At 40.6% G+C, this 17379-nt stretch overlaps 1 non-coding gene across 1 annotated transcript; it reads right to left on the bottom strand.

Annotated features, from left to right (window-relative positions):
- Positions 1 to 4006: 4006 nt before the first annotated feature.
- LOC113457282 lies at positions 4007 to 4118 on the bottom strand. Its single transcript, XR_003377907.1, has one exon. It is a non-coding gene; the product is annotated as a small nucleolar RNA SNORA44 (small nucleolar RNA).
- Between the last annotated feature and the right edge of the window lie 13261 nt (positions 4119 to 17379).

Here is a 17379-nt window from a genome sequence, read left to right on the forward strand (position 1 = left end):
CCCTTTTATGCTGGGGTGGCAGGCTGGGAAGGACATAGGCTAGCATACACTCTTCCAGGTATGGATACAATGGCAATAACTTACCTTTCTTCTTCAGCAAAATATTCCCAGGGCAACAGGGAATAGTATCAATTTAACACACTTCCTTGTGGAGGAAAAGCAACATAGTCACCCATGCTGAGGATGTGAATCATCATCACCATCACAGAATGTGGTACAGAGGTTTGTGTGGTCCAGTTTTCCCACTTCTGGGTATGGAGCAGAAGGAAATTGAAACACCTTATCAAAGTGATGCCTGACCTTGTTTACTGTAGCACCATCCCTATAATCAATAAAGAGTTTACAAAATGCAATATGCATGTGTGTATGCATATATACACACACACACACACACATATATATATATACATATAATCTATAAATAAAAATATGTGTGTGCATGAATACATATGTGTATGTACGGTATATATGGGATATTTATTCCATCCTAAAACAGAATGGAATCCTATCATTTGTGATAACAGATGGAACTGGAGGACATTAAGTGAAATAAGGCAAACACAGCATGGAAGATTTTACATGTTCTTTCACATATGCAAGCTAAATATGAATCAGAAAGCAGAGTGGTAATGACTATAAGGTAGGAATCAGAGAAGGCAGGCACGGGGGAGGATCAAGTAACAGGAACCATAACACAGCAGCATACACTTAATCTTTATTTGACAAAGAACTATAAATGAGGATTTGAATGCTCCCAAGAAGAAGAAATCATAAATGTTTAGGAAAATGGAAGTGTTAGTTGACTTGACTTGATCATTCCACATATATATGCTCTGGATTATCACACGATAAGTACGTACACGAAGCCTGTAAATATGTACAGCTATTAACATGTGTCAGTTAAGGGATGCAATCAATGAAACACATAGTGTTGTGACTGGCAGTGCCAGAATGTGGGCTTGTTTCAGGCTGGCTCCAGACTTCGTTTGTCATAACGCAGGTGACATAGTGACAAACATTATTTTCGTTACATTACGCTGAGACAAGGGAATACCATACACTTCGTTAGGTATTATAGTTGTAAACTTACAACTTCATATTGAAGCAGAAATACTATTGGTGAAATTCTGGAAAGAAAACTCCTAGAACTTTATTCTCTTGTGGAAAAATGAGATCTGAGAGTTAGCAAACATGCCCTTAAGAGGAGAATTCCTGCAAGGCACTAGCTCTGCAAAGCACTGGCAACCTTGGCTTCAATTAGCAGTGGATGTGACCAGCAGCTGCAGAAGTGGTTCCTCACTGGGAAATGGCAGGGTGTGGTTGTATATGTGGCCACTTCATAGAAAGGGGTATTTCAAAAATGTGGGTGACCTTCCAAGGTCATAGTTCATGATGTTCAGAAGGGCAGTAACACGTAAGACCATGGGGATGCTGATAGAAGAGGCCTGCTTTAAACACCCCGAGAAAGCACATACATTCCAACATCAGCAGCTCGCTCCAGCCAAGAACTTTCCCTGCCAAGAGCTTCTCCGTAGGTTGAATATGACCCCTCAAGGTATAAATCTTTGCTTTTGTTTATTTATTTTTTATTTTCTTCTCCTGGGAGACAAACAAGTTGGTCATGAAGACGAATAAGCCCAAGGAATGCAGCTTGCCCCGAGTTGGTGAATTCACTTGGAAACCTACCTTGCTATATCCATTTCCCCCCAGGTCTGAAGAACAGCAATTAAATCCCTTTCCTGGCAGACAGAGGGCACGGGAAGGAGGCAGCTGGTTTACCTGAGTGTGCATAACTAAAATTCCTTCAGTCTCAAGGTGCAGTTTGTCAGGGAATGCTTGCTAGTGCCAACAGCAACACCACCACCACCACCCCTCGCCACAAGTAGCAAATAAGGAGAGGGGGGAGCAAGAATTTAAGTCTATAAAAACGCCAAGCTGCATGGAGCTTTGCTGGCCCTAAGAAGGGCAAGGAGGAGGTCTCTCTCGCCCAGGTAATGACTGTATGGGTCCCATAAGGAGATGGTTAAGTCAAACTGAGATGACTGTGCTTAGGAGGGGAAAAATATGTCAATCACACTTTGCCTTTGACACAAGGAAATTCCTTGAAACTGAGAATGGAGAGTGGAAGGGGGGGAGAATGTCTCCTCACGTGGGTGGCCAGGAAACCAGGGGCCGGGAAAGCATGAGAGGAGAGAGGGAGAAAGAGCCGCGGTGGGGAGGGGGGACAGAAGATTGAATTCTAATCAAAATGCTATGAAGCGTTCACACCAGGCCTTGGGAGAATATTAACAAGGTTATGGGGGGGGGGACTTTAGCCCCAGGAATTATTAGTGAATATGGAATTATATTTGCACAAACACTACCAGATGCAAGGAGCTAAATGTCCTGCAGATGTGGCAGGGGCCAGCGTGTGCTCCAAATAGGCGGCAGCTTTATTTGTTTTACTGGTCTTCCAGCGCAGGGGCAGCACGTTTCTGAGGGGTTACATTTCTGGAATGACCACCACACCGTGAACCCCAGTTTCCCAAATTCTGCCTTCATCAGCTTCCATGGTGCCTTGGCCCAGGATGGTGGGGGGTAGCCCTGAGGCAGGTTTGACTAGCTCACCAACTTACTCTCCTGTCTCCTTCATAGAGGGGGAGGGGAGAGACAGGCGAACTTTCCCAGAAGGGATTTCCTGGAAGATGAAAGAGATTAGAGCTAGGTATATCACAACCGCTTCAGAGAGAGGTTGGGATAACAGATAAAACCGGCAAACAAAGGAGGCAATGCGCTTCCTTATCCTATGAAGCATCCTACCGTCCAGTCGGTTTAATTTCAATTTGTCCCTGCTGGAAAGGACAGACATCATTTCTAACTTTGGGAAGACACTAATTTCAGAGAGTGTCCTGAGAACGAGCCCCCAAATGCCCCCAGTAGTCACTTTGAGTATCAGTTATGAGGATATCGGATTGTTTTGAGGAGAAATGTTTCAGTAGGTAAAAATGCTTCCTGCCAAGTCTAAGTCTGATTCCTGAGACCGACACAATGAAAGGAGAGAGCTGGCTCCTGCGAGTTGTCCTCTGACCCCCACCTCTGCACCATGGCATGAGTGTGCATGCACACACAAATAAGCCAAATACAATAAAAATTTTAAAGATGTGACTCCAGTGAGAAACGTTTGATATGACGTGTAGAAGCAGGGTGTCTTGAAGGTAGCCTCGGGAATCCTCACAGGGCCTCTGTTGATGTTGGCTATATCCCTTCATGGTTGTATGTTTTTATACAGTTTATCAAGTTAAAGTGCTTAATGCCAACTAGTTAATATTGCTCTGAATTCCCTGTCACATTTTCCTGCAGATAGGGTGGTTTGCAGGTGGGTTGAGGACGCGTTCAGCTTGAGCAGAGTGGAACGCATTATGTGGGTCATGGAACTTTGCTGTCGAGTTGATTGCTAGCTAATACTTACATGAATGGATTCCAGAAGCTCTCTTATTGGCTGCTCACGCAGTGATCTGCATAGCCAAGATTTGTCATCCTGGAACATGAGCGCATCCTCTAATGCCCAGCTCTGGAATTAGGACAATGGTGGAGGAGAGACAAGACTTGACCTGCAAAGCCAGCAGCTGGTATGGAAAAGTTGTCTAGACCATGTGACTCTTGGAGTTCTCAAGGTTCTGAGAAAAGCATTTTCAATCTGATCTAAATTTGCATGAGTGGCCCTGCAAGCAATGAGACTATGTGCCGAGAAAGTTTCCTAAGCTATCAGCAATAAAAAGCAAGTTTGGTTAAACACACTGAAGAGGAGAGTTGGGATGTCCCTATTCTGCTTGTCCGGTATGTCACTTTAAAACAGTTCTCATCTGTCAGCTGAGAGAATCTTCAGTGTGGCTGCCATCTGCTCGTGACAGACAGCTACTAAAGCATCGCGCTGTTTGCCTGGACTTGCAAATGTTCGTACTGTTTGTCAGCTTCTTCCATATTAACAATGCACCATTCTCATTTTTTATTTCTTTTCTATTTTAGCATATATAGGATAACTGAGTGGCATCTACAGGTGCTGTGCTGACCTGGGCTGTCAAAGTCTCTCCAGTTCCTTTGGCATGCATTGGAGATCCCTAGCCCTTGGAAGCATGCTGACAACTTCTCTTCCTTACTAAACACTTACTCAGCTCCCTGTATTAATGTCCGAATTGTGCATTGTTTATCTAAAGAAGACTCCCAGAGTTGAATGAGTCTCAAACCCACATCCTCTGGATTTGCTCTTGTGCCATGTGTCCACTTCCCAGACACTCTTCTTACTTTCATCTTGAGGTTATAAGGCAGGCTCTGGTCATACCACCTGACTTGAGACTTTCAGCCACAAAGTTCTACATGGATTTGAACCAAGGTCTGCCTTACGCTGGAGGAAGGTGGTTATCCTAACCCTCACTCATTCCCCACCCCACCCAAGAGCATGCTGAACCTTGAGGATCTTTCTGTGCTTTATCTAAGATCCAGTGACTTCACTGACACCACCCCCACTGTACGCATGTGCCCCTTTCCTGCCTCACAATTGATAGATTTTTTTTTTGGGGGGGGGGAGGGGGAAGGTAGTTGGTTGAGTCAGTGTAACAGCCCTGGCTGTCCTAGAACTTTCTTTGCAGACCAGGCTGACCTCAACCTCACAGAGATCCTCCTGCCTCTGCCTTCTGAGAGCTGGGATTAAAAGCGTGACTCACCACACCAGGGCCAGTTGATAGATTGTAAAGTTCTCAAGGTCAGAGTTCTCTTCGTTTTCTCTGATACGTGTTCTTGCGGGTTTCTCTGGGAAATCCACCATCTTGTAATACTTTCAGGTGTTTACTGCCCGTAGACAGAAATAGGAAAACTACTTCAAAGGACCTGGGTTGAAGGGATTTTGAGTTACAGGGATTTAGGTATCTTTTTACTGAACTTCAAAAGACACTTTCTCCAGGAAGCCACTAGATGAATGGTAGGCTTACCAACCTCCGTGCAATTCTCTCGTAGTCCTCTGTTTACTCACATCTACACGGAATGTTTGCACATCGGCTCATTCTTCCGAGAAGATAGCATGAGCAAGCAATGCCTTATAATCTTTGCTACATAAATGGCCATTTCGATTTAAACATTGTGAGGACCCAGCAGAATTTCCAACCAGATGTCTGAAATGAGGCGAGGTTTTTGTTTGTTTTCTTGCTTTAATGCAACTCAGCATCTATCACGTTACCTTAAAAATGAAAAAGAAATCAGTCAACTTTGTATCAAAACAGAACACCTCACGTCAGTGTGGGACAGAAATCCTCAGGCCTCCTGACCTGGCTCCCCAGATTCTTGTGTGTGGCTTTGGCTCCTTAGGTGGGACAGCAGTGGATGGTGCTGTTCCCAAGTCTGTAGCTGTAAAATTAGATGGTGTTATTTCTTGCCCATTGCAAAAGTCCCATGAGCCCTGAGAGTTAAATGATTAATGACCAAAAGCTCCTACACAAACATGAATACTTAATAAAAATAACCCCTCTTTGTCCCAGTGATAGGCACCAATGACCTGATGCTAAGCCTTGATCCAGTCTTGAGGCAGCCGAGATGAACCTTTCCCCTGCTGCAGACAATCTGGGCTGCTGTTCTTTTTTTCCTCTATCAAGTCCCCTGCTCCCGCTTGCAGGCTCAGACTTTACCCTCAAGTCATGTGAAATCGGCTCTCTGTTTATGGAGGTCTCACACAAGGGACAGCTCCAGTGCGGGCCATCGTGGGGTCAGTATAATTTTATCATCTTTTTTTACAAAGAACATGCCTGCTTGACCCATACCACAAAATTATTAGGAAGGTTTGTGAGATCAAAACTTTTTATCAAATTTCATTCAGTTTAGACCTCCCCTAGGAGAAGCCCTGCGCAGCTGGGGAGAGCCTCTAGGGCGAGCGTGTTTCTCTTTGCATTGCTGGAACTGGAGTGTGCTTGGACAGAAATTCATAAGAAAATAGGTTCAGGCAAATTCTGAGTTTACTGTTCTTTGCTGACTAAAACTAAAATTCATCTTTCTCTTCAGGTAGAAATACAGTCATGTGGAATGTCTGAGCTCCAATCTGATCCCTGAGCAAATTCAAAACACCCCGGGTGGATTATCAGCCAACATGGACATACATTCAACAGTCTCGTCCCAGACGACTTTCCTTGTCTTCTCTTTGAGCAGACGAATGGCTAAGGGAGCCCCTGCAGGAAAATAGAATAACAAAGCTTCCTGTGTTCCATACCATCATTGTGTGCATAGCTGGCCAGGATTCACAACCCAAAGCAAAGCAAGAGGAGGCACATGAGACTCTTCCTCAAACAGATCTTGATCTGAAATTCTTAGAGAACAAGCTAACAGCTCTGGGATCTGAAGCATCTTGTTTGGTTTCCCTCCGTTCATCTCCTTCTATGCAAAGAGGGACAACGTCACAGAAAGACAGAGCAGAAGTAATGTCATTAGCAGCCACTGCACACTTAGAGGGCCGAATTCAGACTTTAGGATCTGGGTGAGCAGGACAAGGAGTTTGGTGAGTTTCGTTCTATCATAAAGGCAAAAGTGAAGAATTGATGTGAGAGCGTCTTCTATCTATCTGTTGCTTTCATTGGTTAATTAGTAAAGAAAACTGCTTGGCCTAATAGGGTAGAATTTAGATAGGCAGAGTAGACCGAACAGAATGCTGGGAAGAAGGGAAGTGAGGGAGATGCTATAGCTCTCCTCTCCAAGATGGATGCAGGTTAAGATCCTTCCCAGTAAGCCACCACCTCGTGGTGCTACATTCATTATTAGAAATGGGTTAAGATGTGAGAGTTAGCCAGTATGAGACTAGAGATAATGGGCCAAGCAGTGTTTAAAAGAATACAGCTTCTGTGTAATTATTTTGGGTAAAGCTAGCAAGGCGGCAGAACGCAGCCTGCCACTCCTCATCACTACAAAGAATAACTGACACAGAGCAAAACCTGCCCTCAGAGGATCCAAAATAAATGTCTGTCCTTATATGTTCTCTGATTTTTTTCCATGTGTATTATCAATCATCTATAAAAATTGTACATGTTCGTCAGGCTGGGAGTACAACTCAGCAGTATGACGTATACTTGGCATGAGTGAGGATCTGGTTTCAAGTTCTCAAACTAAAACTCAGAATAAAACAAAAATAGTTGGTCAAGTTCTTCAGTTACACAAGCTGACTGTAATCACAACTACATAACACATTGTGCAAAACATTGTATATTATAAAAATCACAGCTTAAAACAAAAGAGGGAGGTAAGGCGTATTCAGTTCTGTGGCTAGAGCAATGAACATCATCATTAATCATTATCTGGGAAGTAATTTGAAAGCCTAGGAAAGAGCATCTCCTGGGCTTTGCCTTGGACAATATTTTTAAATGCTTAAAAACCATCTATCTCATGAGACTTCTACTCCTTGTGCTGGTGGAATGAGGGGACTAGATTAGCCTTCCCATGTAAAGCCCTGGATAAATACACATAATACTAGCTTTCTTGACATTGGGAATAATTGGTAGAGTATGGTATTCTCTATAGAAACAAGGTAGGTGACCCCCACGGTTGCCCCAAGATACACAATTAGGAAGGCAGGGTAGAGTCCTGGTGGTTTTTCTAGGAGGAGGCACTGGAGTCTAGTGAAGCCAATGTGGTCAAAGTTTTCAGAACAAAGAGCCCCAGGAGAAAGAGAGATGGCCAGTGAGAATTTCTGGGATTTGTAGTCTCTTTCAAGATTTCAGCTAAGAAGTGCTCAAGCAGAGTTAATTGCCTTAAAAAGCAATAAACTCTGATGTCCCAGGATGCACAGAGGGCCAGGACAGTGATTGCTTCCATCATCCTGAATTGAAAATCTCATACCTCTTGGGGCTGAGGCTAGTAATGAGAGCGTTCTAGTCTCAGAAGTGGGGAGGCATTAAAACTGAACTAAATATTGTCCTGATCCTACTGAGCAAAGACTAAATCAGGATCAGCACCATCAGTTTGCTTCTTCATACTTGGCCCTACTCCAAAACAGTGTCTAGCACCTCTTAAGACAAAAGAACTGAAGTTGGGCACCTAGGGGAAAATGACCAAGAACACAAAAAATTGATTTTTAAAACGTGAACAGAAAGATAAATCATGTTCAAAATTAATATGATTCAAATTCTTACATTAATAAGGAAGGTTAATAGAAATAGGTGTGGTAACTGCATTCCAAGTGTTCAGAATGTGAGAAAGGGGCTGAGAAAGAGCTCACAGCAGAGCATCTGCCAGGCTCTGCCAGGCTCTGTCAGGCTCTGCCAGGCTCCATCACATTCTGTACTTCAGGAAGAAGGGTGGAGGCTCCACAAGCCTTCGCCTTCCACGATAGCACGGCCATCAGTGTCCTTGTAGTTTAGAACTGGCTAACATAGCCATGCTGATGAGAGTTTGTGGGTGTAGCTTCTGACATTTCAAGGAGACACAGTCTCACAGCAAACTTCCAGTTTCTCTGGCTCTTGTCATCTTTCACCTCTATTATTAATTTCACCAAAATTCATACATTATTATTTACAAAATTAATGCTAATTTAATACTTAAATTATTATTTAAACAAAGAGAACATACAGTAGAGATTCATTTGATATATTAGGCAAAGATAATGAAGATGTTTCTACAAAATGCATTTCTAGCTAGGCACCCATGGACTACACCTGTAATTCCAACACTCAGAAAATGGAAAGAAGGATCCTGAGACAAGGTAGCTTGGGCTCTATTGAGAAACCCTATTTCAAGCCCACACCTAAAATGGTATCTAAATATGGAAGGAAAAGCATCAGAGATGTAAAATCCACTAGATGAGATTCACACTAGCTTGGGCACCAAAAGCAAATTGGTATGTGACTTTGAAGACACAGAAATAGAAACCGTTCACTGTGAAGCACAGAACCAAAGGCACCAAGAGAAAGAGGAGTGAATACTGGACCACAGGACAGCCTCAGACAGACCAGTAAATGTGTGATGAAAGGAAGTAAGGCAAGGTAGGACACAAAATATTGAGGAAAGAATAGCTAAAATATTAAGAAATAGCCAAGATGCTTCAACTACAAGAAACATGAGAAAATATGAGAGCATCAAGACAGATTATAATCAAATTGCACGAACAAGTATATGCATGTGTACAGAAATGCTGCAAGATTTTATGGTTACTATTGTTATTAGTATGTTAAAATTTTAAAATTAAATTCAGAGTTCTAACTAATAACCTTGGAAGTCAATTACACACACACACACACACACACACACACACACACACACACACACACACAAACCTGTTGAATTATCATGGGTCAAGAAATACCAGGCTAGCTACAAGACAGACCAATTATATTTTTCTTTATTATATGGGGTAAACTCACAAAACAGGAGTGAGAAGTTCAAGCTCAGCTGTGTAGCATGGGAACGAGAGAGAGAGAGAGAGAGAGAGAGAGAGAGAGAGAGAGAGAGAGAGAGAGAACACCCTGGACCATCCAGCATTTTTCTCAAGGGTACCCTAAAGGTCACACCCTTAACTTGGTCCTACCTCTGTATTGGCTGACAGAGATTACTCCATCAAAAATCTCTATTATCTTTTATAAACCAAAGGAAATAAAGTACACAAACAACAACAAAAAAATAATTAAAATAAAAATCTACCCAAATCTCCCACTAACTATTTTTGAATATTGGAAAAAATATGATATGAGCTCCCTTCAATTAAAATGGTTATTATAAAAAAGATGAAAGAGAAGTATTGACCAGAAAACATCAATGTGGGAAAGAGAACATTTGTCTTCTGTTAGTAGGAAAGTAAGTTAGTTTAACTATTATGGAAAACTACAGGCATTTATGAAAAGGCAAAGAATCAGATTACCATATAATCCAGCAATCCCACTTCTGTGCATGTACTAAAAAAAGGTGAGACCATACATTTATGCATCCTGTGTTGGTTGCAGTTATATTTATTTGCATGATCCAAGTTCTAAAAATCCACCTAAATGTCCATCAGTAGATGAATGGATAAAGAAGGTACGATGTCTATGTACAACACAGCTTTAAAAAATCCTGTCATTTGCGATATGAAAGCCCAGAAGACAGCACAGTAAATAAAACAAGCCAAGATAGACTAATGCTCATGCCTCATCTGCATGAAGGATATTCAAAACTGAAACTCACTGAAGCGGAGGATAACATAGTGGTTACAATAGGCTTGGATAGAGGGAAACTGTGATGAAGTTGGTCAAGGATACAGCAATTTTGTTAGGTATGAGGAAAGAGTTCAAGATATGAGTTGAACATCGCAGAGACTGTAGTTATGAGCAGTGTATTACAAATTGATATCCCTAAGAGAGGCTTACATGATCACTCTACATACAAAATAATACAAGTGTGTGAGGCAAGCCACACAATGGCTTGGGTTAGCCATTCCACAGTGTTCACATACTAAGGCATTATGCATACCATAAATATATGTAATTTTTACTTGCCAATCGAAATATTAAAAGGGTAAAACTGTCACACTAGAATTATCTAGTCCCCTAAAATATCTTTTAAAATGAAAGCAAAACACTTTTTCAGACAGAAAAAAAAGACAGAAGCTAATGTTTAAAAACTATAGATGGAGAAAAATGTAACAAAGTTCAGTAGCCATCCTTGGTGCTTCTTCTTTTCTTCTCTGGGGTTTGAGCCCTAGAATAACACTACAAAATGGAAATAAAGTCACAAATCTCAACAAATTACTACTAGAACAAAGGCTCTTGAGTGTGTGAATAGCACATACTGGAGCCCTACAGCTAATACTATACTTAATAGCACATACAGGAAGCCCACAGCTAATATTCTACTTAATAGCACATACAGGAACCCCACAGCTAATATCATACTTAATAGCACATACAGGAACCCCACAGCTAATATCATACTTAATAGCACATACAAGAACCCTACAGCTAATGTCATACTTAATGGTGAAAGACTACATACTTTTCCTCTGAAATCAAGATCAAGTAGGGATGTCTGTTCCACACATTTATTCCAAATTATACTGGAAGTAACAGAATAGGGAAGGAAAAGAGCCAAATAGCATCCAGGCTGAGAAGAAAGAAGTAATGTGTCTTTATTCACAATGTCACCATTGGAGACATGTACACAATGGAGATCCCAAGGAAACTACAAAGGAACTTCTGAAACTAATTGATGCCTTTGGTAGGGTTACTAAATACAACATAAATAAACAAAATTAGTTGCATTTTTGTACACCAGCAACAATTAGAAACTGAAATGCAAGCTGCTATTTACACTAGCATCACACAAAACATGGGTTAACCTGCCAATAAATGAGTGATAGTTGTGTACTATAAACTACAGAATACAAAAGACTTAAATATGGTTCATGAATTGAAAGATTAAGTAAGTACTATGTCAGTCCTTCCAAAACTGACCTGTGATTCAACTGCACCTCTGGCCCAAATCCTATGGGCTTCTTCGGTGAAAGCAATGAACTAGTCATAAAATTTATAGGAAAAGGCAGAAGTCTTAGAATACTCCACAGCACTTTAGAAAAACAAACAATATGGAAGAACTCACACTGCTTGACTTCAAGACATAAAACAAAGAGGCTCTGTGGTACTAGTGTTAGGAAAGACAGTGGAATCCATGAATCGGAAGACAGCCCAGAAAGAAATCTGCTCATGTGGTGAGCCAGATTGGACAAAGAGGCAAAGACAATTAAGTTGAGAAAGAAGAGTCTTTGCATTAATGGTATGCTAACAATTTACATTCATTTAAAAAACGGACTTCACTGCATAGGCAACAAGTGCTAAAAATTACCTCAAATAGAGTATACATCTAAACATACAACTTAAAATTCTAAACCTTGAAGATGATGCTTGCTGGACCATTTGACCTGAGTTACAGGCATGTGACATTGCAACCCTAAATACTTCTGTATGCACCTGAAAAATTAAATGTTCACTGTTTGATACTGAACTCACACCAATATAGCTGAGACCTGATAGGAAAAAATCACATAACACACACTCTAAATTCAATTTTTTAATTGACCTGCTAATATCTACAGTGATGTTTTGTTCATGATCTAATACATAAAGCTTACCTGAAAATCAGAGTGCAAAGCTAGTCACATTAGTCAGCCATAGAGGTCAGGCAGTGGTTGTATGCACCTTTAATCCCAGCAGCCACACTAGTTAGCCATAGACACCAGGCAGTGGTGGTGCACACTTTTAATAGCAGCACTCGGGAGGAATATAAGACGGGAACTCGCTCTTTTCAGTCTGAAGATTTCATAGAGGTCAGAGCTCTCTAGTGGTTGGCTGCTTTGCTTCTCTGATCTTTCAGCTTTACCCCCTAATACCTGGCTCTGGGTTTTTATTATTAATACCAACTAGAACAGGTTGAGGGGATGTGTACTGCATTCACTTTTCATGCATTTTTATTTCCTATAATCTAGAACAGATTACCCCACCCAAATTTTTCACTTTATGAACTTAATACTTTTCAAAAGCCCATGCTATTAGTATTGAAGAATGCCCAACAATATGGACCTAATCTTTTCTCATCTTCGGAGGCAGGTTAAATAATTAGTGTGTGCTTCTTAAGGGACAGTGTGCACCTCCATTGTGTCATAGCAGATATCCTCATTGTCAGCCCCATGGGCCCTGCTGTTGAGACCCTTGGTGAGGCACCTGCTGTCTCCATTGTGAAGAAGCCTCCTTCCCTCTGTGATAACCCATGGCAGTCTGCGAGTTCTATTATCCCCAGGCAGCTCACCAATGATGTCCTTTATTGAACCAGTGATTTCACTGATGTTAAAAAATGTTAAATTTGTAATTTCAACATTCACATTACATGTAACAACTGGCATTTTTCTATGAAGTGGAGATTGCCTTCTCTTGCTTTCTTTTATGGTATCAGTATCTTAAAATAAATGTTTTATCTTCATGAATTACTACCTGTAGCATAATTTCATTTAATTTGTGTGGTACATGTTCTCTTTCCCCATTTCAGGGTTTTCTCACCATTTCCCACTCCACAGATATGTTTCTCCTTTTGAGTATGAGTGGCCAACTACCAAAATACATTTTTTTTTTCTGAACATAGCGGACAGTGAGGGCTACTGAGAACTCAAGAACAATGCCAATGGGTTTTTGATCCTACTGCACGTACTGGCTTTGTGGGAGCCTAGGCAGTTTGGAGGCTCACCTTACTAGACCTGGATGAAGGTGGGTGGTCCTTGGACTTCCCACAGGGCAGGGAACCCTGATTGCTCTTCGGGCTGACAAGGGAGGGGGACTTGATTGGGGTAGGGGGAGAGAAATGGGAGGTGGTGGCAAGGAGGAGGCAGAAATCTTTAATAAATAAATAAATAAATAAATAAACAAAACACATTTTTAAATCCTATTTTTTTCTTTTTTTTTAAAAAAAATATTTTTAAGTTACATTTTACATTCCAACCACAGTTCTCCCCATACCTCCCTCCTGCTCCCTTGCCTTCCCCCTCAGCCAACCCTAATCACTCCTCCCAATGAGTAAGAGATCCCATGGGGAGGCAACAAAGTCTGGTACATTAAGATGGGGCAGGACCCATGCTCTTGGGTAGGCAGAATTAACATAGTAAAATGGCAATCTTACTAAAAGGAATCTACAGATTCAATGCAATTCCATCAGAATCCCAGCAAAATTCTTCACAGACTTCAAAAGAACGGTATTCAACTTCATATGGAAAAGCATAAAACCCAGGATAGCCAAAACAATCCTGTACAATAAATGAACTTCTGGAGGCAACACAATCCCTGACTTCAAACTCTACTACAGAGTTACAGTACTTAAAACAGCCTGGTATTGGCATAAAAACAGACAGGAGGACCAATGGAACCAAATCAAAGACCCAGATATCAATCCACACAGCTACAAACACCTGATTTTTTTACAAAGAAGCAAAAAATATTAAACAGAAAAAAAAGATAGCATATTCAACAAATGGTGCTGGCATAACTGGATATCAACATGTAGAAGAATGAAAATAGACCCATATCTATCACCATACACTAAACTCAAGTCCAAATGGGTCAAAGACCTCAACATAAACCAGCCACACTGAACCTCACAGAAGAGAAAGTGGGAAGTACACTTGAACACATTGGCACAGGAGATCACTTCCTAAATACAACCCCAGTAGCACAAACACTGAGAGAAACAATTAATGTATGGGACCCCCTGAAACTGAGAAACTTCTGTAAAGCAAAGGACATAGTCAACAAGACAAAACAGCAACCTACAGAATGAGAAAAGATCTTTACCAACCCCACATCAGACAGAGGGCTGATCACCAAAATATACAAAGAACCCAAGAAATTGGTCATCAAAAGAACAAATAATCTAACAAAAAAATTAAGGTACAGACCTAAACAGAGAATTCTTAACAGATGAATCTAAAATGGCTGAAAGACACTTAAGGAAATGCTCAACATCCTTAGCCATCAGAGAAATGAAAATCAAAACAACTCTGAAATTCCATCTTACACCTGAAAGAATGGCCAAGATCTAAAACATTGGTGGGAGCGCAAACTGGTACAGCTACTTTGGAAACCAACATGGCAATTTCTCAGAGAATTAGGAACTATAGGAACTAATCTACCTCAAAACCCAGCAATACTGCTGTTGGGTATATACCAAAAAGATGTTCAGTCATACCACAAAGACATGTGCTCAAGTAAGTTCATAGCAGCATTATTTGTAATAGCCAGAACTTGGAAACAACCTAGATTCCTTTCAACCAAAGAATAGATGAAGAATATTGTGGTACATTTACATAATGGAGTACTACACAGTGGTAAAAATAAATAATGACATCTTGAAATTTGCAGGCAAATGGATCTAAAAAAAACTATATTGAGTGAGCTACGCCAGACCCAGAAAGACAAATGTAATATGTATTCGCTAATAAGTGGCTTTTAGACTTAAAACAAAAAAAAAAAAACAGCCTACAGGCCACAATCCCAGAGAGACTAGACAATAGGACCCTAAGAGAGAGACATACACGAATCTAATCTATATGGGAAGTAGAAAAATACAAGATATCCTGAGTAAATTGGAAGTGTGGAGACCATGGGATAGGGTAGAAGAGGAGGGTGGAGGAAGGGAAGGGAGCAGAGAAAAATATATAGCTCAATAAGAACAATTTTAAAAAAGAATGAAGTATAATTCTTACTGATGAATGTCCCTTACAGTGCACTCTCATCCTAGGGACTGTGTGCCTAGGGAGGCAGCAATGCTATCTATTGTTACAGCTACTTCTGGCCTCCTGGATTTGGATAACACACAGTATGACCTGTAGTTCTCATGCGTGAGCAACCTTCCAGCACTATAGGCTTTGTACACTGCCCAGTGTTAGCTCTAGTAACTCATTCCCATGGTCTTTTTGTGATAAATAATCTGTTGTTCTAGGTCTTTATTTAGCAAGTGAAAATTTAGTCTAAAAACCGTTGTATATAAATGTTCTGAATCTCTTTTTTTTTATTGCCAAAAGCCCCACTGTATCAAGTTTACATGGCATAACCACTGATATAATTTGAATTGTAACTCTTCACCACAGGCTCATATATTGAAAGTCAGGTCCCCACCATGTGAGCTTACATGATTGACAGCTGTGGAACCTTCAAGAGTTGTTATCTAGTAGGAGGAAGTTAAGATGTCAAAGGCATAGTCTTCCAAAGAATACTGGGGTCCTGGACCCGCGTTTATTTCTTTCTGCATCCCAGCTGCCAGCTTCTCCTCCCTTCCCCATCCTCTCACCATTTTTTTTTAAAAATAGTGTTTTTCTACATAATCCACACTAGATGCATGATCCCACTGCCTGCATTTGATGCGAGATGTCCTTCTGTGTATGTGCTGCATTTATTGGTTGATGAATAAAGTTATTTTGTCCACTTGTTTAGTAGAGTAAAGCCAGGTAGGAAATATGAACAGAGATATAAAGAGGAGGCGGGGTCAAGCATACATTATTTAGCTGCCAAAGGAGAAAGATGCCAGAACATTACTGGTAAGCCACAGCCTCATGGTGATACATAGATGAATAGACATGGGTTAATTTAAGATGTAAGAGCTAGCTAGGAATATGCCTGAGTCATTGGCCAAATTGTGTTGTAATTAATATAGTTTCTGTGTGATTAGTGAAGTTTCTGTTTACATGCATTTCCCTCCTGAGGGAATGAGGTTTCAGGTATGTGTCACCATGCCCAAATTTTCCCCCTTTGAATAGATTCTCTCAGATAAATTGTCACCAAAACAGGAAGCTGGCTAACACAGAAATCTATGAAAATAAAACACCAAAGGTTGTTCCCTGAATGCAGAGGCATGATATTGTATACATGGCCTATTAAAATCAACCAAACAAATTCTCAGTGATGGGAGAAATTAAAAATATGCACTTTTAACATTTTTGGAGATAAATTAAGGGGTATTTATTAAGGTATAAAAATATAATCTCACAGTCATCTCAATTTTAGAATTTTACTCTGAAATGTCAGTCTTATTTTAGTTTATTTACAATAGTTATAAACCATTTTTGAAGCATATAGCCATCTAAAGATAATCAGAGTTGGGCATGTACCTCAGTGGTTCCAGCCCCCACATATCAGGCACAAAGCCAGGATTCAATCCCAGGAAGAAAGAAAACAAATAACAACAACAACAACAACAACAACAACAAATCTAGACACTACTAGAAGACGACAGCATGAACAATGATGTCAACATTTAATGGAATGCCTCTGCCTCTTACTCTTTGAAGCCTAATCTATATACAGATAAAGATCCACCAGAATAGGGGAAGATCAAGCTGTAATACTCTACAAGGAAGAAAATATTAGCTTAGTGGTTCTCAACCTTCCTACTCCTACGACCCTTTAATACAGCTCCTCCTGTTGTAGTGACACCAAGCATGAAATTATTTTTGATGCTACTTCATAACTATAATTTTGCTAGTGCTATGAATCATAATGTAAATATCTGTTTTCTGATGGTCTTAGGTAATTCCTGTGAAAAGAGTTTTGGACCCCAAATATGTCACGACTAATAGGCTAAGAACCACAGCACTAGAATGTGCTGTTCTTTCTAGAATCTACATAAAATAGTTCTGTAAAAGGCACTACCAACCACTAGCAGTGTTTCTCATGGCAATGGGATTCAACTTGAGGAAAGAGTGGAGAAAAGAATCGGATCTTGTTTTATCTTTTTATCTACAATTTGATTCTTTTATTTCTTTATATTGTGTGGTCATGAAGAAGTGTGGTGTGTGTTCTGGGCTGTGCACGTGCTGTGGTGTACATGTGGCTGACAGAGGACAACCCATAGAAGTTATTTCTGCTTTCACAT

Source organism: Microtus ochrogaster, chromosome 21, assembly GCF_000317375.1.
Source record: "Microtus ochrogaster isolate Prairie Vole_2 chromosome 21, MicOch1.0, whole genome shotgun sequence".
Classification (NCBI taxonomy): Eukaryota; Metazoa; Chordata; class Mammalia; order Rodentia; family Cricetidae; genus Microtus; species Microtus ochrogaster.